The sequence below is a fragment of the Motacilla alba genome, chromosome 1, assembly GCF_015832195.1.
Source record: "Motacilla alba alba isolate MOTALB_02 chromosome 1, Motacilla_alba_V1.0_pri, whole genome shotgun sequence".
In the NCBI taxonomy this organism is placed as follows: Eukaryota; Metazoa; Chordata; class Aves; order Passeriformes; family Motacillidae; genus Motacilla; species Motacilla alba.
This window is the reverse complement of record NC_052016.1, coordinates 99,348,976-99,373,089: the sequence shown is the minus strand read 5'-3', so window position 1 is coordinate 99,373,089 and position 24,114 is coordinate 99,348,976. Positions and strand designations below refer to the sequence as shown.

Below are 24,114 nucleotides of genomic sequence, written 5' to 3'. Positions count from 1 at the left end.
AAGGCAGACGGGTCCCTTTGCCCTACTCACGCAAATCCCTCCAAATGCAACCAAGGAGTGTGATGTGCAGCAGATATGCTGTATCACACAGACACAGGCATTGCCTGCATTAATCAGAAAGACTGGATTCTGTGAGTAGTTTCAGCACGTGAGCCTTTATGTGACAGCAGAAAATATAAAGGGAGGGAGAGAAGCTAGTGACCATAAAACTTCCTGGCATCAACTGACACCGCAAGGGCAGAAAGGACACATCTAATTTTAATATTTCCTCCACAGAAGTGGTTTTTTCTTCCCCTCAGACAAAGTGAAGAGGCTTTCTCTGACCATAAACTGTTCAGCAGGGACAATGCCTGACTTAGTAAAGGCAATTTATGATCATCTGGCAATGTTTCCAATTTCCAATCTCCTTTTGCAGGACCAGACAGTCTTTGCTGCCTAGCAAACAGGACACAATGGTGGGAAAAGAAGGATAGACTCCAGTCCATACAAAGAATGCCCCTTCCAATAGCTTATCTTTTTCCAGGTAGGTCAGATCCTGAGCACCTCGGCCTCCTTGTCAGCTTTTGCTACTGCTGTTTTAAGCCATTTCAGCTCTATGCATCAAGCCCCCACCTCCACAGCCACCACACAGACCCTCTTTCAGTCTTCTCCAGAGGCTACATAATCCTATTGGGAATGACCTCCAAAACTTGACAGCAATCCCTGTTTTAGATTGCTTTAAAGATCACTTTTCCACAGGAGTATACAAAAGTACAACCCGATCTGTGTTTTATAGATATAAATTGTTAGCCTAACCCAAAATGTGTTCGCTGGATTTGAAGAGAGAACTCCCATTTTACCTTCACAATGGTGCTGGAATGGTTGAATAAAGTGTTGCCCTGCTGCCCATATGCCATTCAGCTTCTGTCTGTCTTTTTGTTTACACTGGGAATACAATAGGAACTATAGTCCTTCCAATGCATCATTTATAAGTGTATTCTACCTCTGAATGTACAGACAGAACTGGCTCTGTGAATGAGCTCTGTGAATATTGCCAAGACACTGTGCTTTGTTCAGCATTATTCTTCACAATAGATACCACACTTTGGAAGTAATTTTAAAAAGGGAATCAAAATAGTGGTACTTTTAGCCTTTGTTTCTTTTATACCACACTGCATTCTCTGTCTCTCACTCAGCTGCTTCTATTATACTGACAAATTAAATAAACCACTCCATTGCTAAAGAGGCTTGGGCGGGCTGGGCTTCGGTACACTGCCGCACGAGGAAGTCGAAATAAACATTTATTCCAGTTTTATTCTTAACAAATTTAAGCTAACTTTAGTCAAGGATCCTTTTTTTGTTGGTTTTTACTTTTTTTTAAAGAATGAACGAAAGAAAGAAAAAGGGAAAGGGGGAAAAAAAAGGAAGGAGTACTTCAAATTTTTGAGCCGATCTGCAGCATCAAGGGATGTGGCATCTGAAGCAATGAAGTAATGAGAAGCCATGTGTCCAGGTAATGAGCCTGATTTTTTTAGTGCTCCAGTATTTAGAAGCACTGCAAGTTCATTCCTGCCGTGGGGCCTCTGGGAGAGTGACTCGGTGAGTTACGGGCAAAGTGGTGTGGTACAGAGAGGGTCCCTTGCAGAGGCTTGCTGTATGCAGCTCGCAAACTTCCGCAGCAAACTTTCCACTCGATCCGGGGATTTACCTCTCCTGCTGCAGGCATAGCTCTGTTTTGGAAGGCGTTTGTTCGCATGCTATTCAGCATACAGAAATAAGGGCAGGTGGGGGAGTGCTGAGAAAAGTGTGTTGGATGGCAAGGGCAGGTTGCGCTGATGACGGGCGTGTATTTGTAGACAGATAGATGGACAGGCAGAATAATGTGTTGGTTTGTAATTTGGCTATAGAACTATATTTCCACCGCACCTCTCATGAAAAAGAGAAATAAGAAAATGCAGATAGAGTGGCAACATGGCCTTTACCTGCTTCAAGGTGCTTTCTGACTTTTGGCTCTCTTCTTCAGCAGGAAGTAAACAGAGAGGAGAACCGGGGAGCAACTTGTGATGGTCTGCTTGTGTGTAGATTAAGTGTGAAAGGTCATTTTCCACATTTGCAAGTGCTGGTACAGTGGTGGGGATGTACGCTCTTTATAGAGGCTTGTCCGTATAGTCCAGTATTCTCAAAAATACCGTCAAACAAACAGTGTTATTTTCCCAAATGAGATCAGAGTAATGAGCACAATGTTGCCTGGGTTAGGTCTGAAAGCTCCCCCTGCACTCCTGGAGTAGCTCTGTGTGAATAATGCAGGACGAGTCTCGCTGTGCCAGTGCCTTTCCCCTCCTCTCCTAACAAAGCAGGCAACTTAAAAGCAGGAGTCTGAGCTAGGAAGGGAACTCTTTTTTCTTTTTATGGAGGGGGTGGGGGAGCGTGTTTGTTTTAAAGGACCTTAGAAGTGGTCAGTTTCCTTCTGAAATGGGCACTAAATGCCAGCCATGGGCTGTGAAAAAGCTGAGGTTCCTTTCCGAGGCAGGGAGGCTGCAAAACAGGCTGGGACCGCTCCAGGAGGGATGGCCTTTGGCGGTCAGGTCAGGCAGGGAGCACTTGGCAAGGAGTGATCAGGGCTTATTTTTTATTACTATGGAAAGACTTTTTTAAAAGGGGGAAGGAAAGAAAACCCCTCAGGTGAAATTTCCTTCTATTGTCTAGCAAAATTCCCTTTAATTTGTCCCTAGGGCCATCCAGCCGCCTTGCAATTCCCCACTCCCGCCTCTGTCAACGCCAGCGGCGGGGGGGAGCTCCCTAGAGAAGGGAGCGGGAAAGCTGAAGGTCAGGGTTACCCACTGTGGCATGACTTTTAAGCTAAAGGGGGTTTTATTTCTCTTGTTGCCGTGTCAGGTTTAATTTGGCCTGCATTATTCCAAAAGGGTGGGCCTGCTCATGACAGGAGGGGGTTAAATGGGATTACAAGCTTTAGAGGTTGTCAGCAGCCACTGCTGCCTGGGGATGTAAAATTGCGATTTAATGGTCAGCTCTATCTGTATAGTATCAGTGGAAATCTGCTGTTTTCAGCAACTTAATAGGCTCTGTGTTTTCAGGAGGGGCCGGTTTTGGGGGGGAGGGAGGCCGGCGGGGAGAGCTGGCGCGGGCAGCCCCTCCAGCGGGCTGCGGTCAGCGGCCGGGCTGCCCGCTCCGCACGGGGCTCAGCCTGCCGAGGGAAGCGGGCAGCTCCGCGCCTCGGCCCGGCCGAGGGCACTCACGGCCCGGGGAGCGCCGGGAGGCGGCTGCAGCGACGGGCGGGCCGGGCAGGGAGGGGCGGCGGCGGCCAAAGGAGCCCCGGGCCGCGGGTGTCTGCGTGTGGGTTGTGCGTGTGCCGGGGGCGGAGGGTGAATCGCGCTGAGGGCAGGCGGAGGGGCCTGGCCGGCAGACAGCGGCATTGTCTGCTCGCGAATGAGGGGTCAGCCCGGAAAGTTCAGGATTAGTAAATCTAATATCCTGTCAAAATTCTCATGGTAATGAGCCCCGGCCGGCGGAGCTGGCGGAGCAGCCCAGCCCGGCCCGGCGCTCCCCGGCACCGTTAATGAGCGGGAGGTTGTGCTGCGCTGGCACGGGCCGGGCGGCAGAGCGGCGGGGCCCCGCGGCTCCCGGCCGGGGACGCCGGCTCTGGGTCCGCTCCGAGGGCTCCTGCTCGGTCCCGAGCCCTCCCTGCGGCAGCTTGGCCGCAGTGACAGGAGAGGTCTGCGTTCGGATTTGCGTTGCCCTTGCAGGATTTCCCCCGCACTCGGGGTTTCTGGCGTTAAAAATAAGGGAAGAGAGGCGAAATTATGATCATCCATACACATACAGTGTTATAAAATGTTTTTCGAAGGGCTTTTTTCTCATTTGCAGGGACGGTAAGTTTAAAACGGCAGACAGGAGGAGATAGGAAGAAACCACTGTGCAAACCAGTAGGATTGCAATAAATAATAAACTGTGGGCCACAACAGTATTTTTTTTGAACTCACAGAGAATACAAAAATACAGTTCTCAAGCAAGTAACAAAAAAGATGGGGGGAGGGGGGAGAGGAGGGGAAAAAAGAAGGAGGGGGAGAGAAAGTTCCTGTGCACTTTGTTCAAGGTTCTGCACCTCTCTAAGCAGCTGTCACATCCGTACATTATGGTACATTGAATCTGAATGAGGCTCTCCACATCAAAACCTTGCATCCATTATGATATCATCTCCTGCTCTAAGCTGTAATGCTTATTAATTCTGCACCCATACTCTCCAAGCTTCAGCAAATGTATTCCATCAGCCTAGCATTTAATTTAATTAGTACAGCTGGGCTCTCATTCTCCTTTCTGTGTCAGAGGTATTGTCAGCACGTTCTGCTATAACACAATTACTGATTGCTTTTAGATAGGCAGAAATATGATTAGGGTATTGGGTGACTGTATCATAAGCCTTATTAGATTCATTTGAAATCTGGAGATAAATAGGAAACTTTTATTTGCAGTGTAATGAGATTATGCTTATTAGGCCAAGGCCTCACAACCTTTTGCAAAGAACATAGTGTATCACTAGGATTATACTCTGGAACCACACTTTTTGCTCATAGCATCCAAGCAATTTCTCAGCAGCTTTGAGATTTAACTGTTGTAGCCCTGTGCACATTTTAGAATTGTTTTCTGGCTCAGTGGCTTTCTCCTGTCATAGAGTGCCTGCACCTTCCACCATGTGTTTTCTTCTGCTTAAACCAAAAAATCAGGAGGATGTTTTCCTCAAAAGAGGAAGGAGGTTTTGGTGAGCTGTGAATGTGTGTGGATAAGTAAACATACCAATGCACTGGGAAGAAAAGTTTGTGCCAATATCAGTCTCTTTTCCTTCTTTTTTTTTAACTCTTCCTTCAGTAGAAAGCTGCAAAAAGCATTTCAGGTGCAGCAGTTTTCAGAAGGTAAAAAACATTGCTGTTGAGATACTTTGGAGGTTGAATCTTGAGATAGAAATAATGAGTTAATTTTCTTGTGTAAAAACAATGGAAAGGCTGCACATTTCATGTCACTTCCAGAGAGTGCATTTAAATCTTAATGTATACATCACAACCTTTTGTGTTACACTAGCCTGACAAAACATATGACACAGTGTTTGAGAAGCAAGTATTACATTTTTAAAAGTTCATTTATTACAAGGATTCAGAATTCTGATCTGGTAATTTCCCTGTAACAATCAAAGGTACAAACAACCTATCACTAACTTGACAGGTTATAGAAAGGAGTCCATCAGTTTTAACATCGGTGTCAAATTTAGGTTTCATTCTCTTTCTGCGTGAGTTTTGCTGCAAACTCCAGTGGGAGCCAGATTAGTCTCTTACTGGATCCCTTTCCTTTCTGAGTGGTATTACCCAGCATGGAAGCATTTTGTAACTTGAGTGTCGCAAAACCTCGAACCTAGTTTTGTATTCCATGTTACATCACTTGCTCTGCACTTAAGAGAAAGGAATTTGTCAGGCTGTCGGTGTCTCAGGCTAAGATCAGACTTGGAGAGGAAAATGTGGGTTTGTGCTATCATGGTGTTTTTACTTGCATTTGCCTCGCATAGGAAGCGTGTTGAAAGCCAGCAAATGCTGGCTTGTTTCTGTCATTAGCAAGTTCCATGTTGCATTCTTTACCCCGAACTTTTGTGGTATTTTAAAACTGGCATGGGAATAAGCTTTTAAGAGTCCAGGAGAAAGTTCTTAAAGATGACATTGCTGTATTTCTCATCTAGTTACTGAGGGAGCATCCAGAGAGTAGAACTGTTGCCACAGCTGAGTGGACTCCTGAGTGTGACGTTCCCAGCCCTGCCTCCACTAGTACCTATGCAGGCACATCACTGTGCAGTTCTTTGTGATTCTCCAACTGGAGAATCTCATGCCACAGCTACACTTTTAACTGTCATGGGTAGGAATATGGATCCGTTTGCAATGGCTACTGACTTGCTTCGGGAGCCACAGTACGCATGCCTAAGCAACAACAGCAAAAAGTTATTCCAGAAGAATTCTTCTTTAATTGGGAGACCTCAGTGCTTTGCAAAAAGAGAGGGATCATGCTCTTCATGTTAGGTACGGGCAAGCTGAGGCACAAAATAGTGAATCACTTCTAATTACGTATCTAGAAACAGCAGCCTTGCTAATGCCAAGTGTACTAAAAAGTCAAATACTGAAAATCTTACATTTACACTACACATAAGAAACAATTTTATTATTGTATAGCTCAATAAAGAGAGATGCCACTTTACATCAGGTGTAATTTGGAAAGAGGTGATTTTTCATGTAGTTTTAGAGGACTGAATATCTAGTTTCTTTCTGCCAACCAAAAAAAATGAACGGCAGCCCTGGTTTATAGTGGCTCTGAAAGGAGCAGAGATGACAAATGCCACAATTTTCCAGTATGTTGCTTCAAGAAAATATTTTAAAGTGTGTTATAATTGCTCTATGTGAGAATGAACTGCTGGTCCTGTTCATTTCTCCCCCGTCACTATCATCCTGATTTGCAGTGAGCAACAAGGTTATTCACATGCTCAGATTACACACATGCTTCGGTGCTCTGCTGGATCAAGGCCTAATTGACACCCTAATTGACAGGCTCAGTTGAGAGACTGAAGACTAAATTGGGCTTGGAAGCTGAAATGTGATGTATGTTTTTCCCCTCAGAGGTGGTTTGTCCAGGCTGTGTTTGAGATATGTTACCAAATAATGTGTTCCACCTTCTGCTGTAGCTTTTGTTGGGTTTCTTTTGTCGCCAGATAGAGGACTTCAGCTGCTAGGCAGAAAACCCAAACAAATATGTTAGACCAAACTAAATGACATGTTGGATGCTAAATCTAAAAAAAAAAAAAATTTGTCTTTGGTCTTTCTAAAACAAGTTTGTTAAAAGAAATACTAACAGCCATTTATTTAAAGCCAGATGATTAAATTAGTGTAACTAATTGTTAGATGTTTTTTCATAGGGGCTCAAAGGTAGAATCACAGCAGAAGTAATTAGGGTAATTATTAAGGTATTTGTTTAATCCAAAGCCTTAGAGAATATTGCATATTCATTCAAATGATCTGTATTTCCTATTTAAAAATATAGCATTTTCTCAAAGCTTTCATTTACAGGTATGTTTTTGGTAGTGTCATTTTATATTGTATCGTGTCATCTTGCTCTCTTTCTACTTTGACAGTGTTTGTTATTCACAATGATGGCAATCAAAGGGGAAATGTTACTGGTAATTTCTGTGTGCACTTGTAACCCCCAAATATTTGTAAGCAGTCATTTTCCTAAGGCATTAGAGAATTTGAAGATGGGGCATGAACTTGCCTTGATCTCTTAGCAGAATGAGCTGTGTACATTAAGATGTACCAAAGCTAAGCATATTTATATACTCCTAAAGAAAATGCATTGAGACATTATTTATAGAGTAACTGAAAAATTGAGGCAGTGCTTGTACCCTTTTAGTGACAAGGAAGGGTATCTCTGTTTTATACTTTCTTCTTTTTAAGACTAGTCTTTATAAAATGCAAAGAAAATCTACAAACAAAATGTGAGCTTTACTGTGGAGAGGTTCTCAAATGCTGTAAACTGAAAGATGAATTTGTATCAGAGAATTCTGAGGGAAAAGGAAAAACCAGCTTCGTGGACCCAGTTCTTACATGTTACTAATCACACAGGACACAGAGTGGCAGGATGTCTTCCAATGTTTGTTGCTGGCACATTGAACACACCATCTTTACAGGGCAATTGGACTGGTGTGTCTCTTCCTGGATGGATTTAATGCTTGGATTTAAATCCAGATTCTTGTCTTGGTAAAGCCAGGTGTTTCTCTTGAATTCCTGAAATGCAAAATTGTGTTGTTCAGACAGAAAAATAATGTTGCTTGCTAAATTAGCAAGCACCATTTTTCCTTCTTGTATTTTGATACTGCTGTAACATTCAGAGAGTATGCACTGTATGTGTATTTGATGGAAACAAACACAAATAGAACCAAAATTCTCTTATCCAGATCCCTTACCATGTAATGATGATCAACTGGAATATTGGTGCCATTGTTTAAATAGATACATTCCAAACTGGAATTAAAATAGAATTTATAACATTTTTATTCTGTTTTTTATTACTGCAAAATCGCACTAGTGATGATAGTAATACCTAATTCACTTATTTAACTTGTACTAATGCCTTAGTGTGGATCCAGCTGTTATGATCTAATGGTGACCGGCCTTTCTAAGTTACAAAAAGTTGGTGCACTATACAGCTGGGTACACAACTGAGTAGAGAGAAAAAAGTTGATACAGTCATAAAAAATGGAGTGAACATGGGTTATAAGTGGTAGGATCGCAACTGTAATAATTACAGCTCTGCATTTTTAAGTCACATCTGCATATATCTTGAAGTTTACATTTTGCCCCCTTGGATATAAATTTTTTTCCCCACAAAATATTATAGCCTTTCTTATTTGTGGCCATTTAAGTGGACATTGATAAAGGAGAAATAATGCAGGCTCATTGCTGAACCACTGGGAGTATTGAGGTGATGTAGGTGTCTGCTAGAAGACAGAAAAAAAGGGTTACTCTGCTGAAGCCTTTTGGCCAAATGACTGCACGAGTACTGTGCTCTTGTGTTAGGACTCATCATTTTGTTGCTTGTCCACAATTCCAGAAACTAACTAGAGAAAAGACAAACCTTCCTTTTTTGTCCCTCTTCCAACTGAGTTTTATAAGCCTTGTTCTCTCTGTAGTATTCTTCCATGCTTCTAGCAATGTCCTAGAACAGCTAGGCAGGACTAGCTCTGCTGATGTTTATAGAAATTTTCCATCTAGATCCTATTTCTCCCACCCTCCCTTCCAAAAACGGTGCACCTTTTCCACATTTAAAATTACCAGTGGCCTTATGAAGATGTGCTGTGAGAAGATGCAATGCAGTAGAATTAAATCCCCTCCTCACCATCTTGCAGTACAGTCAGGATCTTTCCTAACCTGGTAGTCCATTACTTTACAAATTTATGTGGAACTGATTTCAGAAGAAAGGCCTCACCTCTTTAATAGACTTGGTCTTCTATCACATCATGGCACTGAAATTATATTCTATGTCACATAGTTATCAGATTCATTTCTAAGGGCAATGGAGTTTTTTGGTCAGATCCATAATATAAAATGCCTTTGCCTTCAAGCATTTTTGACATGCGTGCACTTTTTTGTGGGTAAAGAAAATGTGAAAACTTGCATTAAAAATGGTGAAATTCTGTAAAATTGCTGTCAACACTTGCTTGCCTTTGGTTTCTATTATGTACCAGCTGACTCAAATAATGCATGACAACTATTCTTTTTGTGATTTTTTTTTCCTTCAAGGTCCTTTTCTAATTATTAGCTTCTCTGCAGTGTTTTCTTGGGATGGACTATGTCATTAATATTCCTATAAACCCTCTGCAGGTTAAAGCTTAGTGTATTTGAGCCCCTACAGACAGACATTTTTCTTGCCCAATGCAGCAGCAGCAGCAGCAACCTAAAAATCTCTGTTGATGGAGGTCATATGTTGTGTTATATGCATTTTCTCTGCTCCTTCTCTCCACCTCAGTATTTGAATATATTCATTTCTTTCCTGTTGTCTGACACAATTTTTTATACTTGCAGAATATTATGGGGACTGACAATGAATATTTCTCTTCCCCAGTGCTTTCGTGCGTGCTAGATGGAAAACAAACAGGAGGGTTAAGACTGTATTTCTCACTGCCACTAACTGAGTCCTGGATTCTGTTGCTGAGACTGAATATAACAGGGTACATGATGAGTTTACTTCCAAGCACAGAGCCGCAGTAACTACATCTTGATTAAGAAATGCCACTAAAAGCCAGAAGACTTAGATTTTATTCCAGTCTCTGTTCCAATTTCTATTCCAGACTCTGGATTTTTATTTTCTCTTTAACCTGGACAGGAGTTCAGAAATATGACTGCTGGTTTGTTTAGAAATCTTACCAACATTTGAATGGGTCTTCTGGGATGGATGTCCTGTTGAGTTGTGTTGCAAAGCTACTTTGCAACTGCTTATGTTAGTAAGTACAGCTAGTTAGTAAGTACAGTTAGTTAGAGTACATCTGCTGCTTGTGTTAGCCAGTGTTCATAAACCAATTCCCCAGCAAAATTTACTTTATTAAGGATGGGTTTGTTGGTATTAATGTGCATATGCACAGAAACAAAATCCTATTCCAGAGTAAAATTTAGTGTCTGCAATGTCTGGTGGTATCCATCTTCTGGGTAGTCTCTGTCCAATGACCCAATGTGGGGACCTGTGGGTTTCACTTTGGAAAGTGTCAAATGTCGACCACTAAAAACACTATTTGTTTCATCAGCCTGTTCTGAGATTACATTAATTGTTTTTAACATAACATGCAAGTGTTTAAGAGTCTGTGTATAACTATTGGTCAAAATTTCCCCAAATTTACAATTTTCAAAATTTTGCTATTCAAATGCTATTTTTATCACAAACCTTCTAAAATTTGCAAAGACAAATACAATGGTTTTGTCACACTTGTGATGGGAGCATTTCCATAATGAAAAAATGGGACACACTGGCATTTTTCAAAATAACAAGGTAGTAGAAAATTTTCTGTGGCATATTTTTAACATATTTTAGTAATTGTTGTTTCAGGTACCTCATGTTGATAAATAATATTGTGGCCATTTTTTAAAATAGAACTGGATTGATGAAAATCAGATTCCAGATGAAGTATTAGAAGCTACAGGAAGTCAAATGTTGAGAATAGTGATCAACATTATATATACAAATGTAGTTGTCTAGGGCAGTGTAGAGGGAACAGATACAGTGAACAGATATGGTTAAAAAAATTGGGCAGATAGAGTACAAATGTAGAGTTTGGTTGGACTAAAGTCATTGAGAAGAAGAAAATGACCCAGGGAAAGCAAAAAGAGACAGAAAGGAGGCTCTGGAAGATGTTTGGGCAATGGAAAATTGTATGTTTCGGAGCTGATGGGATGGAAAAAAGATAAAGATCAGAAAACACTATGCCTTGTGCAGGAGGAAAGAAATGGAAATCTGGATTTCATTGGTTGAATCTCAGCCATGTTGCATTCTGTTGTATCACCATAACTCAGTCATCTTCATGTAAGTCAACAACATCAGGAAACTTTATTACTGGAGCATCTGCTGCTCATCTAGGGAGGAAGTGTTGGACTTTGCATTCTTTGGGGTCTTTTGACACATCCAAAGATGTTGGAGCAAGTCCAGAGGAGGGCCATGAAGATAATTAGAGGGATGAAGGAACTCTTCTAGAGGAAAGGCTGAGTGAATTAGGATTGTTCAGCCTGGAAAAGAGAAGGCTTTGGGGTGACCTAACTGCAGTCTTCCAGTATCTGAAGGGAGCCTACAAGAAAGATGAAGAGGGACATTTTACAGGGCATGTAGTGACAGGACAAGGGGAAATGAAGTAAAAATTGAAAGAGAGCAGGTTTAGATTAGATCTTAGGAAATAACTCCTTACTGTGAGGGTGGTGAGTCAATGAAACAGATTGCCCAGAGAAGCTGTGCATCCCTGGAAATGTTCAAGGTCAGGCTGGATGGAGCATGGAGGAACATGAAAGGTGTCCCTGCCCATGGCAGGGTTGTTGGAACTAGATGATCTTTAAGGCCCCTTCCAACCCAAACCATTTGATGTTCTACAATATGTAACATAAGGAACTAAAATACAGTTCTCACTGACATTTGCTTTAGTAGCTATCCTTGGTCATTGGGAAGAAGAAACCCCAAAAGTCTGAGGACTTCTTCTCTGACTTCCGGTTGAGACCAAACCTGAATCCTGCTAAGAGGACAGTAGAACAAAGAAAGGCCATTAAACCTTACAGTGAATTGAGCCATGTCTTTAGTATCAGATTCTGAAGTGTTCTCAAGTTCTTGGATTTCATCTTCATGGTGGCTGTGTCTAGACTCTATCTGGAGGAAAGCCAGGCATGCACCAAACTTAACCTTTACATCTCTGCATCCAGATGTCCATTCACGTGTGGAAGACCATAGTCTTTTCTAATTGGTAAGACACTGTGATTCCAGGGTTTATGTCAATAGATCCATCAAATGCAGACTTAAGCAAAGAAAATCAGATCCCTACAACCGTAAGAGTTGCTTGGGTGGTTTTGTTTTGTTTTGTTTTTTCTTTGGTTTTGTTTGGGTTTTTGAGGGTTTTTTGGTTTTTTGTTTATTTCTTTTTTTGTTGGTTTGGTTTTTTTTTTTTTTCTGGCAGGAATCCTAAATATTAGTGATTTCTAAGAGTTGTCAGATGTCTCTTTGGACATTCTGATAGTTTCACTGCCATCAGACAATAAATTCAGCTTACTTACATATGTCTAAATTTCAACTAGTTATGAAATAGCTAGAGTTCATGCACTTTCCAAGTTTATATGGACAAGGTCCTGATTTCATTAATTTATGTGAGTACCTTATGACAAAAATTATAGTATGATACCTGTCTTTCCCTGCTTTGCATATGATTTACATGTAAGACCACAGCAGGGTCAAGTGGTAAACAAATGTAGTCTGGACATTGTTTTTAGGTGTCAGTAGGATTGGGGTACTGGGACCTTCTGAATGACACCAGCTACAAAACCTCTCTAGCAATCGCTGGTTTCATTCTAATAACATACTGAATCCACTACACACATATAAATAAATAAATAAATAAATAAATAAATAAATAAAGATATATATAATGAAATTACCCAATATTGAATTTAAAACTTCAGGCTGTTTCTTAAAGTGAGGTAGCATGTATGGCATGATCACTGGGTCATATAGTGAATCTCTAACTCAATTATTGATGATAATAATGAGAGTAAATATTATGTTTTATTAGGTGTGTAGGCCTAACAGAAACAACAGCACTCAGCCTCTACTTATGTTTGCCATTTTCAGTCCCCAGAAAGAGAAAACGTGAATTAAAACTGATGAGAAATGCATTCATTTGGGTATATGTCACACAGCTGCAATAGGGATAATTGGAAGCTTAAACCCTAATCCTGCAAACACTTAAGCAGTGCTTAACTTCAGTGCATGCAGGTTGACTTAAATGCTATTACTCATTTTTTCAAAAGTGCACCTGCTAAATCATATGAGAGAGAGGGGCAGAAACAGGGCTTTATTTAGCATGAGCTTCTGAAACTCTGTGCAAGGAAACAGACCTGTGGAATTGCAGTTGACTCACACAGCATTTTCACATAGCACACAAGCTTGTGCATACATTATTCATTTCTCCAATATTCTTCAAGATGCTGAAATTTTTTGATGGAGAATATACTTACATTCAAAAAGAACAAATAAGTAGAAATCCTGTAGCAAAAAGAAGTATGCTTAAATTAATCTTTGTGTATCCATGTGTACAGGCATGTGCCTTTGGTATAATGATTTGTCAGTGAAGAATGTTGGATAGATGTAGTTATTAGTGTTTATGCCTGTCATGAGCTCACTCTCAGCAAGCTCTGAGGTCTTTCATGTTATTATATTATCATGATATTATTTATTTTTACTCTTTTAATCTGAAAGAGCTGCCTGAGATCAGTAAGGGTATGGTTTTATCTTAATGATCACTCCTTTCTTCCCAAACATGCAGATGTTCAGACTTCTAGTAACTCCAGTGATGTCCAGCGATGAGTTTTTGATGCATGAGGACAAGAGAATTAAGTAGTTTCACTTTAAACACTATTAAAACTTGTAGTCTGGATATATTAATACCAGAAGGAAATACTGCTTGTGCCTTTTTGGAAGTTGGAAAAATATTACAACAGAATTTGGAGTGAGGTTGCTTTTTCCTCCTTTTACTCCCTCGTGGCAGAGCGTGGCATTGACATGTTGCTGGGCTTTTTTACAAGTATATGTTTAAATATACTTTGCTTAGCTCAACTATGATCAATAGAATTGGCAGTTTGAGATATCCTCATTTTGCCTAGTGGGAAGTTCTTAACCTTTACTGCTTCTTCCAAGAAAACACTGATGGAATTTTTTAGGTGTTTATCCTCCATGTATGTAAAAGGTTTTCAGTTATGGGTTGCATATGTAACGTATGGAAAACATTTTAGTACTCAAAAGATATTCTAATTTAGTGAACTTTTGACTACATCTGATAGAAACATGAACTTTATATCCTCTTGGAATATGGGGGAAACTATCTTATGTTTGTTTTCTTAATTTCCTTATCTGGAAGGCCACAGGAGATGAGTATGTCAGCAGTAAGAATAAGCTGCAGAGGAAGCTTGTTGATTGAGGGATAAGTAGGTGGTAAAGGCAGTTTCACCCAGCCTGTATTTGACACCTGAAGTGTTTCTCTGTTTCTGCATCTGGATGCATCTTCTGGCTGTATCTCACTCCTAGGGGTAGATGAGAAGGTACCACCTTTCTTGTCAAGTCACATTAAATTCTCCTGTTGATCTCAGAGGGCAAAGTGTGACATTGGCCCAAATGTTACAGTTGGTTTGTTATTTTTTTAAATTGGTATTAACAGAAATTTGTCTTCACCCATACCAGTAACTCATCTCCATCATTTTCTGGGTTCCACTGGAAGGAAGGACACGCATGCGTCTGGCTGGATACCTCTGAATAATATGGCCAGGCCTCCATCTGGGTGGTTTCAGGGCACTAGAACTTTATGGTACAATGTGAGCATACATTCCAACAGCTAGATAAAGCCTGTGTATGCACAGGTGAGACACTGCAATTTTAGGATATCCTAGACAAAGGCATATCATTCACTATGTACTGCCGTCTAGTTGGGATACAGGCTACCAAAACACTTTCTGAGGTACACGTGAACTAGGCCAAAATAAAGTCAGGGCCTTCACAGAGTTAGCAGCATGAAAAAAGTCACCATTCTTGTCCTTCTGTAATTAAAATGATCCAGACTCTTGTGTTTTGCACTGTCTTTGGCAGTTCTGCTGTGGATTGTCTACTGCTTCAGACTTACACATGTTTTTGACGTATCTGTTCCTGCTCCAAAGTCATTCAAAAGGACAGTTAAGAGCTATGTGAACCATTTCCAGACCATGAAACCTTGTCTATATGTCTAGGGAACTTTGTGGTCCCGAAACACAGGCAGTGCTTGACTTTGCAGAGTCACCCAGTAGGAGATGTTTGAGGGCAGGTAGAGGGGCAGCATCAGGAGCTCTTCTCATCAGTGAGCTCCCCTCATCATCTCCTCACTCCTTGTACTGCCAGTGGACAGGGATAGGCACACTTGCAGCACACAAGCTATCCAAACGGATCAAAACATCCAGTCAAGTTTTGAGTATCTCCACGCAAGTAACAGGCTCCATAACTTCTCTAGGCTATCCACCAAGGGTGAGCTAAATTGTGCCCTTAGAAGTACCTGTTCCACTCTAGTGAGCATGAAGAAAACTGAGATTATCATTAAGATGGAGGCATCTGATTGAGGTGCAATAAGACCTGCCCCTATGATCACTTAAACTAAGTCACTGGAGTCTTAGTTTAAGACTTAGGCAGCATAGAGATGCCATAGATTTGGCTCTCTTTCATCATTCCTTTCCTTGCTTTTACTTGTCCTTTATTTGGAGGTAATTTTAAGAATGTGTGAAATATTAACTATACAATTACTGCAATAATTTTCTATCCATATGATGCAAAATCAAAAATTGAATTAACCCATCCAGGTCAACCATGAGCCTTTACCCAAAACACAAAATAACTTTTTTTAAAGTTGAAAATCAGTCTGAACTGCTATTCCTTTTGAGGGAGACATTTTCCAGTTCCTCTATGACAGTATGTGTACAGGTATGCTTTGTTCAGCTTGTTCATCTAAGACTGACATATTTGTAAATATTGCATTAGAGTAGTTTGAGTTACTTGTTTATGTTGCATTACAAGTAGCTTCGGGCTCCTGAAATGATCTTGGCATCGTTTCATGTGATCTAAGGTCTAATACCTTTTGTCTTGTAGTTTAAGAGTATAGCAGTAGAATTTATGTCACGACTGCTCTGAAATTTAATGGAATAGATTTGTAGACAAATAGCTGGTAAAGATTTCTGAAAACTTTTAGGAATGTTTGAGCAAAATGTTTGGCACTAGTGTCACTATAATTTGTGTGAGTTGTATGTGTCTGCGTAAGTATAGATACACATACACTGTGTATGAACACATAGATATGTGTATGATCTAAAAATCTTTAAGATTACTTTAATATAGGTATTTTTTAATCCTGGAATTCTGTCTTGTAGTCAACAGGAAATATGATCACTCTTAATTGGAATTCTTTCCTTAATGAGATTGTATTTGTGTCTGAAGGAGTGTATCTAGTACTATTTCAGGTCAAAGCAGACAAAGATAGTACTCTTATAATTACTTTGTTTTCACTGAAAGGGGACACAAAGAAGCAAAGATACTTGCCAAACTAATATCAGAAGTCTGTAGAAATTAAATCTGATTCAACCACAAGCACATTATATATTTACCTGATGAGGGAGGGAAATGTTCATACCTGTTGGTCAAGTAGATACATGAGTTTGGGATTTGTTTTCCTCTTTTTTTTCTATTTTTTGCCTAGATTTTAATTTAGATGAAGAGGAATGAGAGTGTCTTTGTGGTGTCTGTGTAGTGTATTGATTTCAATGTTGTACCTTAAAGGGCTAATTTACCATGTGTATCTTATCTATATGAGTATGTCCTTCATGTCCAGTCTAATAAATGTTAAGTTCCTGGGTGTTTTTAGTGGGACTGGGATAAATCAATCTTTTTTTTATCCCCGGGGCATTCTTCTCTGCATCACAGAGTTGCCCTTTTACCTGTTCAGTGTAATTTAGCCTGAGTCAGGAAATCAGTTGAATCTGTGTCTGGAAAACAAACAAATCTAGGAAGTAAATGCTCCTCCAATCCCTGAGGATTTAATATGTTCCATCACAGTATAATAAAGCTCTGAAAACCAAAGTAAATAAGAGAAGTCATTCAGTCCCCAGTCCCCAGGGACAACCTAGATTATTAAAATCAGTTTGGTGAAAGTCTGTCCAATGAAGTTGACTTTTTTACCTATCTACCTGTATTTAATTGTTCTCCAAACCTTTTTTGTTCTCCAGTTACATAAACCTTGGTGAATTTGAGGTATGGAAGTAGAGTAAATCCTGAGTTCTCCACTCTCCTGTGAATAAACTCTTAAGCCTCAAAGTGTAGCATAGCTGAAGAACAGGCCTTTATCTCTGAACTAGTTTCAGATAAATAAGGAGGAACCTTTGACTCTTATTCTTCATAGAAGACTTGGTTTCAATCTATGCCAGAAGTCTTCAGAAAAAGCATACTTGAAAAGGTGATTCTAGCCTTATATCTTGGCAAAATAGCTGCAAATCCCAGTTGCTTTCCTCTAGACTTTAACCTAGTTGTAGTTACTCTTCTGAATTACTCGTGCGTAATGAGAAAAATGTGTCATCTTGAACTTTGCAAATCATAACCGTTGTTAATTTGGAGGTTTGGCAATGGGGAAGAATTACCTATGGATTTCTTTGAATATCAGTTAGGTTTGACATTCAAGCTTATGCTGTTATTTGTAGCAATAGTAACAATAGCAATTAGAGTTCAACAGATTTCACCCATAGGTGCCACATTTGCATTTCAAGGGCAGCGTGTGGTGAGTGCCTTTAATACAGTCACTCCTCAGTGAAAACAGCAGTGGTGGTGTCAGTGTTAAAGTGGTTAGTAAGGATGCCTCAGCCCAGGCCACCACATAGCAACCACTAGGTTTCTAAGGACAAATAGCTCTTGCCTGCCCTAAGCAACTCAGTGAGTACATCAAATCATGCCTTGTGAGAGACCTCTACTAATACCCATTAGTGGTAGAAACTGTTACCTCAATCATGAATGACACGGCCTAATTATTAAGGTAATTAGAAGTTATAACACTGGCAATATTAAAGGGAGAACTTCTAAAGCCCATTAACAATGTTACTTTAAGTGATCTGGCTGTGAACTGTTCAAATCTCTAATTACGTTATATGTCTGTCTTAAAGGGTGATGTAATTAAGTGATGGGAGAGGGAATGAATATATAGAGACTACTATACTATAGTTTGTAAGTACTATTTTCACAGAAACCAACCTCAGTAATATCATTATGTCATTTAGGGGTAGGGTTTTTTGTTCAACTCTATACCACATGTAGCTAAAAAAATACTTAGAATATATAAAAATTATATATCATGGTTTGGTATAGTGATATTAGCAAAATTAATTTGGATTGGATACATTATTCAGGCATGACAAAACCATCAATGCAATGGCTTTGTTCATACCACCTCAAACAGCACTACGTTTCAACGTCACCCATGTAAGTGGGTAAATACCCATGTCCTTTATATCCTATGTGGAGGAAACCGTTTTAAATATTTTAGAAGAAAATACATAAAATGTTACAAAAATGAGTCAAGTTTATCAAAAGTTAACAACAGTTTTCCTGCGTAAGAACTGATGACAGATTTCTGCATTGAGACCTTTAGGTGTTCACAAATTTAAGTTGAAGACTGGAGAACAGAGGAAGCTTAGCACCAGTCCCTTCTTTTCAGATTGGAAAGAAAGTTAGAAAAAAAAAGGGAATATAGTGGAAAACAGAGTTGGATGGATAGAGGACACTGTAATTCTCCAGTCTTTGGTGAGTTTTCAGGTTGCTTTCCATGAATTACAAGAAGTAGAGGATTAGTGCTTTCCCACATTCAGTAAAATATTCATTATCTCAGCAAAGAGAAACAAAATCAAGTAATTCCCTGTTCTGGGTTCCTTGTATTCAGAAATTGGCTATTTTTCTGAGCATGAAACCTCCAAGTTCTCAAAAACAGTGGGATCCAAGTGCTTCTGCCTTTGCCCGAATCTCACCATCTGTATGCATATGCAGCCATAGTAGCAAAACTCATTGTCTAGTTAGATGGTTACATTTTTTGAAATGTTTCTCCTAAATTCAGTGAAAGTAGAAAAGGTCCACATACAACTAAGCAAATTAAAATCTGTGCTCTTTTATTCTGCTTATCTTTTCACATTTGATATCCCATCATGAGCTGACAACTCTATTAATCATCATTTTAGAGGTGATTAGTGGATGACCCTTCCTCCAAATTCTATGGAATGTCTGAAGTGAGGAAAATTTGTCAGCATACTTGGCATAACAAGGTCTGACTGCCCCTTGTGTGTGGAGACACTGGCCCACATTCAGCCCTCTGTGAATGCTCCCCTGCTTGTACAGCAACCACAAGAATCACAGATTACTGGGAGGGTTTGGGTTGAAAGTCCGAGCAGTTTTCACGAAGACTTGGAACAAGCATTTGTGAACACCTGATCAAATATAGTTCCAGGATCTGGCTAGAGTTGTATGTAGACCCCAATCAGAGCAAGGCACGTCAAAGTCAGGCAATAGAAGGGTAAAGATACTCAAGGCAAGACCTGAGACCAGAAGCCAAACCAAAGGACAGGAAACTCAATACGGTTGTACCAAGTTGAAGGGCAAAACAAGAGAGAGTTCAGAGGCAACATTCAGAAAGCCAAGAAATTACAACGCAAAGCAGACCCATGGGCAGGGGAGCAAGACACAAGAGGAGCCAAAGGCAGATTAAGCAGTTAGGGTGTGATTATTCCTTTGACGCCCAGGGCGAAGAAGCAGCCAAGTTCAGCTGGTTGTGTTTATCAGGGGCTCAGGAGTCAGCAAAGGCTGGAAAAGAGGGGCCTGGTAGGTCCCTGGAGCTAGAACAAGCTGGAAGGTTCTTTCTGCTTTCTAGTACCCAGTCAAATATAAGGCTTAAACATTTCAGCCTGCAAATAGCCATTATTAAATAATTGTTTTGAGATGAGCAACGAAAGGATTGAAATGAATGCTCTGCATATGTGCCTGATTTACTCAGGGGCATGTGTGGAGACATGGATATTGAAATAGGCAATGACCTGACCTTGGTCCCCAGACTTCACAGGACATGGCACTCAAGTTGTTTGTGTCACTGGTAAGCACAGGTTAAGTATTTCTATGAAAATATACTACAACAGTAGGGATAATAGAGAGAAAATGAGGTGTGATACCTTGCTGTGGTTGATTTGATGATTATGAAAGTAGGTTTTTAAGGTTAAAGGAAAGGAGATACTTTGAGCAGATGGTATAATGTTACATAGGAAGGTGTATGTTCATGAAGTCTATTCAAATTTTTCTGTATTTTAGAATACATTTTGAAAGAAAAGTCACACCATAAAGTTATATTACAGAAATATTATGATGATGCTTAAATTGTACTCAAATTGATGCTGAAAGTCTGGAAATTATATAGTGAAGGATTTTTTCCTAGAGAAAGACATTCAGGCTCCCTGATGTCAGAGGGCAATCAAGACTTTCATTCTCAGTCGTATCTTAATCCCCACTATCTTTTCTAATTCCGAGGTGCTGATTCTAAGAGAAGCTCCATGACCACACAATTTAAGTTTTTTCTTATCTTCCATGCACATTATAGTACCATCCTTAATTTCATGATTGCTTACCTAGTCTCAAATCTCACAACATAAACTATATTATTTCTATGAGCACCTTTAATAATGGCTAGAAATGTTCAGTCATTTTGTTCTCCCTTTTGCTTCCACATGGAGAGAAATATGAGCATTACTATTGATGTGTGGGGTTTTTTTAACTGAACCTTCTCAAAGATTATGACAAGATTGTCTACAAGTTCAAAATGCTCTACTAAAATAAAATACATCAAACAGGTGGTTTTGATCATATGACTAATCAAGAGTTTAGTGTAATAAATTGAAGTCATACCTCTCTTCTCTTTGGAGAGGAAAAGGGGAAAGGTGACAGATGAGTGAAGTTCTGGTACAAAGATAATGCAGAACTGTTGTTCACCAAATTCCACATTATATGAAGTAGAGGCTACTCAGTGAGAACAGTAGGAAACTGAGTTAAAACAAAGAAGCAGCCAATCCTTTTACCTACTGTATAGTGAATTTCCAGAGCTTGCTACCACAAGAGATGGTAGATGTAAACCCTCAGAGGGTCTCCAAAACAGGAGTCAGAAAAATTCATGGACAAGTCCATAAAGTGATTAGAAGGACTAGACAGAGAGGTGCCCTCTGAAATCCATGGTGGAATTATTTTTGTGCTAAGGGAATACAAAAGAAATGGACTGCAAATAATGACTAGGCTCACATGTTATCCATGTATGACATCTCCTTTTGCCACTGAGACAAAAAAATTGGACTACAACACAGTAGCTTCATGTTCTCATGCATTTTGCTGCTTGTGTCTTTGGGTCACCTTGCCAACGTACTATCTGCTAATTCATTCCTTTTGAAGCAGTTTCAGCAGCTCTTTTCCACCATACACTAAGATTTCTCTCTTGACTGGCCATAAGGTATCTCTTGTAAAAGAGTTGTTTGGATGTAGGTGATGAGGTGGCTATTTGACAAAACTAATCTGGGAAGACAGAGTGCACATCAAGAGTGAATGATGCTCTGTACAAATTAAGTGTGAACAGCTTGTCAGAGAAATAAAGACATAGAGAGGAAAAGACCATTTACTCAGACTTGGGATAACTACATTAAATGTGATTTTATTCTGTCTTCAAGGGTCTTCATTATTTTTTGTAAATATGTGGTCAAGTTGGAATTTTGTAACCAAAATAAAAAAAGGAAAATTGTGGTATTGTGGTTGTTTCTACACTAGCCAAACTTGCAGTAAGGGTAATATACAGACTAACTGGTACACAGCAAAGCGCAACATTCCTAAGGGTGAGATGGTAACAAAAGCTGAAATACTGGAGTATTTCTGAAGCTCCCAGCAATGGGAACCATTTTTTGCACAGACTGGCTTGAGCACTAATGCTGCCAGCATCTCCCTGATGCAGGCACCTTCCTGAAAACATATTTAGACAAATAAACTCCTTTAGCTGTGGTAGGATAATGGAACTGAGACTTTGTGGGGTTTGTAGTAGCAGTGTGCAAAATCAGCATAAGTATGTGAATTCTTAATGTTGTCCTTAACTGACTGCTTGGTCCCAGTTCAAGTTTTCTCATGTTTTCACATTGATCATACATTCCTAGTTGGGAATTTATATTGCATCAGTTAACTGAAAGAATTCAGTCACAGTTCTTCTCTAAGCTGAACAAACTATAGGAGTGAGCAGAAATGCAACTCACTGCAGATGGTGCTTGAATGGGAATCTGGGACTCTCAATCCTTGTTTTTCTATCAGTCTGGCAAGTTACTTCACTACCAGCTTCAGTCCTGCTTGTTTTCTCCAGACTAGAAGAGGGAGATCATAACATAGGAAGTGTGACTAGATGTTATCTTTTATTCTTTGAAGTTTGGCTCAGACCTTTTTCTGATTCAGAATTCAAATTCTTGTATTAAGAAACATGGCTAACATGCTATGTTTCTGTCTCCTGCTAGGAACAGGAAAGTATTTAGGAAAAGGTAAACTTCTTCTTGCTAAGAACTTATTTAGGGAATATTTTGCAATATATATTTCATTATTTTTTATTTAATTATATTCCTACCAATAAACTTGATTATTTGAGCATTTTTATAAGAAAATGTTAATAGGCCTACAAAATATATGAAAAGAAAGGCCACTTAAAATATGAATATTTGTGGGCATATTCTGTAGCTATAGTGTTTAGTTTTCATTATTATCCCATTCCTGGCAAGCATAAAAAATTTAGGACTACAAACTTCAAAATTGTAACACCTTTCAGTTAAAGCAAAGTCTGTAGGATAGAGCCCATGGAATGGTGCACACTGATGGACCAGTCTGCACAATGTATTGTGGCCAGTTTCATCTGGTGAGTGAGAATTTTTTTATTTATGTAACAGAGACTCCCATTTTTTGATCCATGTGACTCCAACTCCTTTTTTTTTTATTATTAAACAGGGTTCTGTTATAGCAAACACAATATAAACTGTTTAGGGCCATGGTAAAAGCAACTTGAAGTACTTCATGTAGATGTTGTCCTTGTATGTTTTATTTTATTAGAATTTTAGATAAGTTTAATGTTAAACATTTATCAGAAGACTATAGAGTTTACATAAAAAGTATATCCTCTTACTAAAACCTCAATTCACCTGAAGACTTCTGATAACACCTATAAACCAGTCAAGTTCCATTTTTGTTTGGTTATTACAATATCAGATCCCTGGTTGAACCAATCCTGCTTCTGCATTATCCCATATTTTAAGCTTCCAGCTTAGTATTGTTCCTCTTTACTGTTCATCAAGTAGATAATTAGAAAAGTGTTCCCTTTTTTTATTGGGATTTATATGCACTGTAAATACTTCAATCCATTTTTTCTCAAAGTTTGCTGCGATACTAAGTTGAAAGCCAATTGAAATGCACTCAGTGAAGGTGCTATGTTAAACTGCCTCAGCTTTTTCCCAAATGTGTTGCTTCTCTTTTGAATCACTGCAACAAACTTTTTAGGGCTTATCTGCCAGTGCTACACACAACAAACTGGCAAATCCCAGAAAAGTAAGGGAAGGAATTTCATATCCTCTGATGGGGTATAGCGATTTCTCTTGCTGGTCAGAGATGACCTTAACCATTCTCTTTAGTACTGTACATAAAATGTGGTAGCTTTGGCTCTGGCCTTCTGTCCCTCTTTTGCCCTCTGTTACCATGTCAGGTTCTTTGTTGGTCTTTGGTTTTTGTGGGTCTTTTTGCCTGTAATTAGTAGTTGCAGACATTTTCTGTAGTCATTGGTTATGCTGCAAAAGTGTAATTTGGTGAAGGGGCATTTGCACAAAGAGAAAATGGAAGGCTGATTTCAGTAGTAGGAGCCAAGTGAGGCAGAAGGGGTTTATGTTAGTTCCAAAGCAGTGTAAGGTCTACCAAAAAAAAACCCAAAATACAGTCTGTTATTCCAGAATACTGTCTGTGTAGGAACATAGAGAGTTACACAAGCAGTAGCTGATGCAGCATTATAATTTTACAGCCGTAGTTCTGCCATAGTTAATTTCCTCACATGGACAAACCCTCAAATTTTTACTTGCAAAGTCTCACCAAGAATTCTTATTCAGGATTACCTTCATGAATACCTGGCTTCTTTTTAAAAATGTATTGATTTTTAAAACATCAGTTGTTGTAAGAGCTATGAATTCTGCCCCAGGCATCACAATGTCTTTGAAGCACTGTGCA

The 24,114-nt window shown here is 39.6% G+C and overlaps 1 long non-coding RNA gene across 1 annotated transcript in view; it reads left to right on the top strand.

Annotated features, from left to right (window-relative positions):
- The first annotated feature begins 1,247 nt into the window (after window positions 1-1,247).
- LOC119708278 overlaps window positions 1,248-24,114 on the top strand; it is a 48,035-nt gene continuing 25,168 nt past the window's right edge. The window contains exon 1 of the long non-coding RNA XR_005259016.1: window positions 1,248-1,492. This is a non-coding gene — a long non-coding RNA (uncharacterized LOC119708278). The remainder of the gene's footprint in view (window positions 1,493-24,114) is intronic.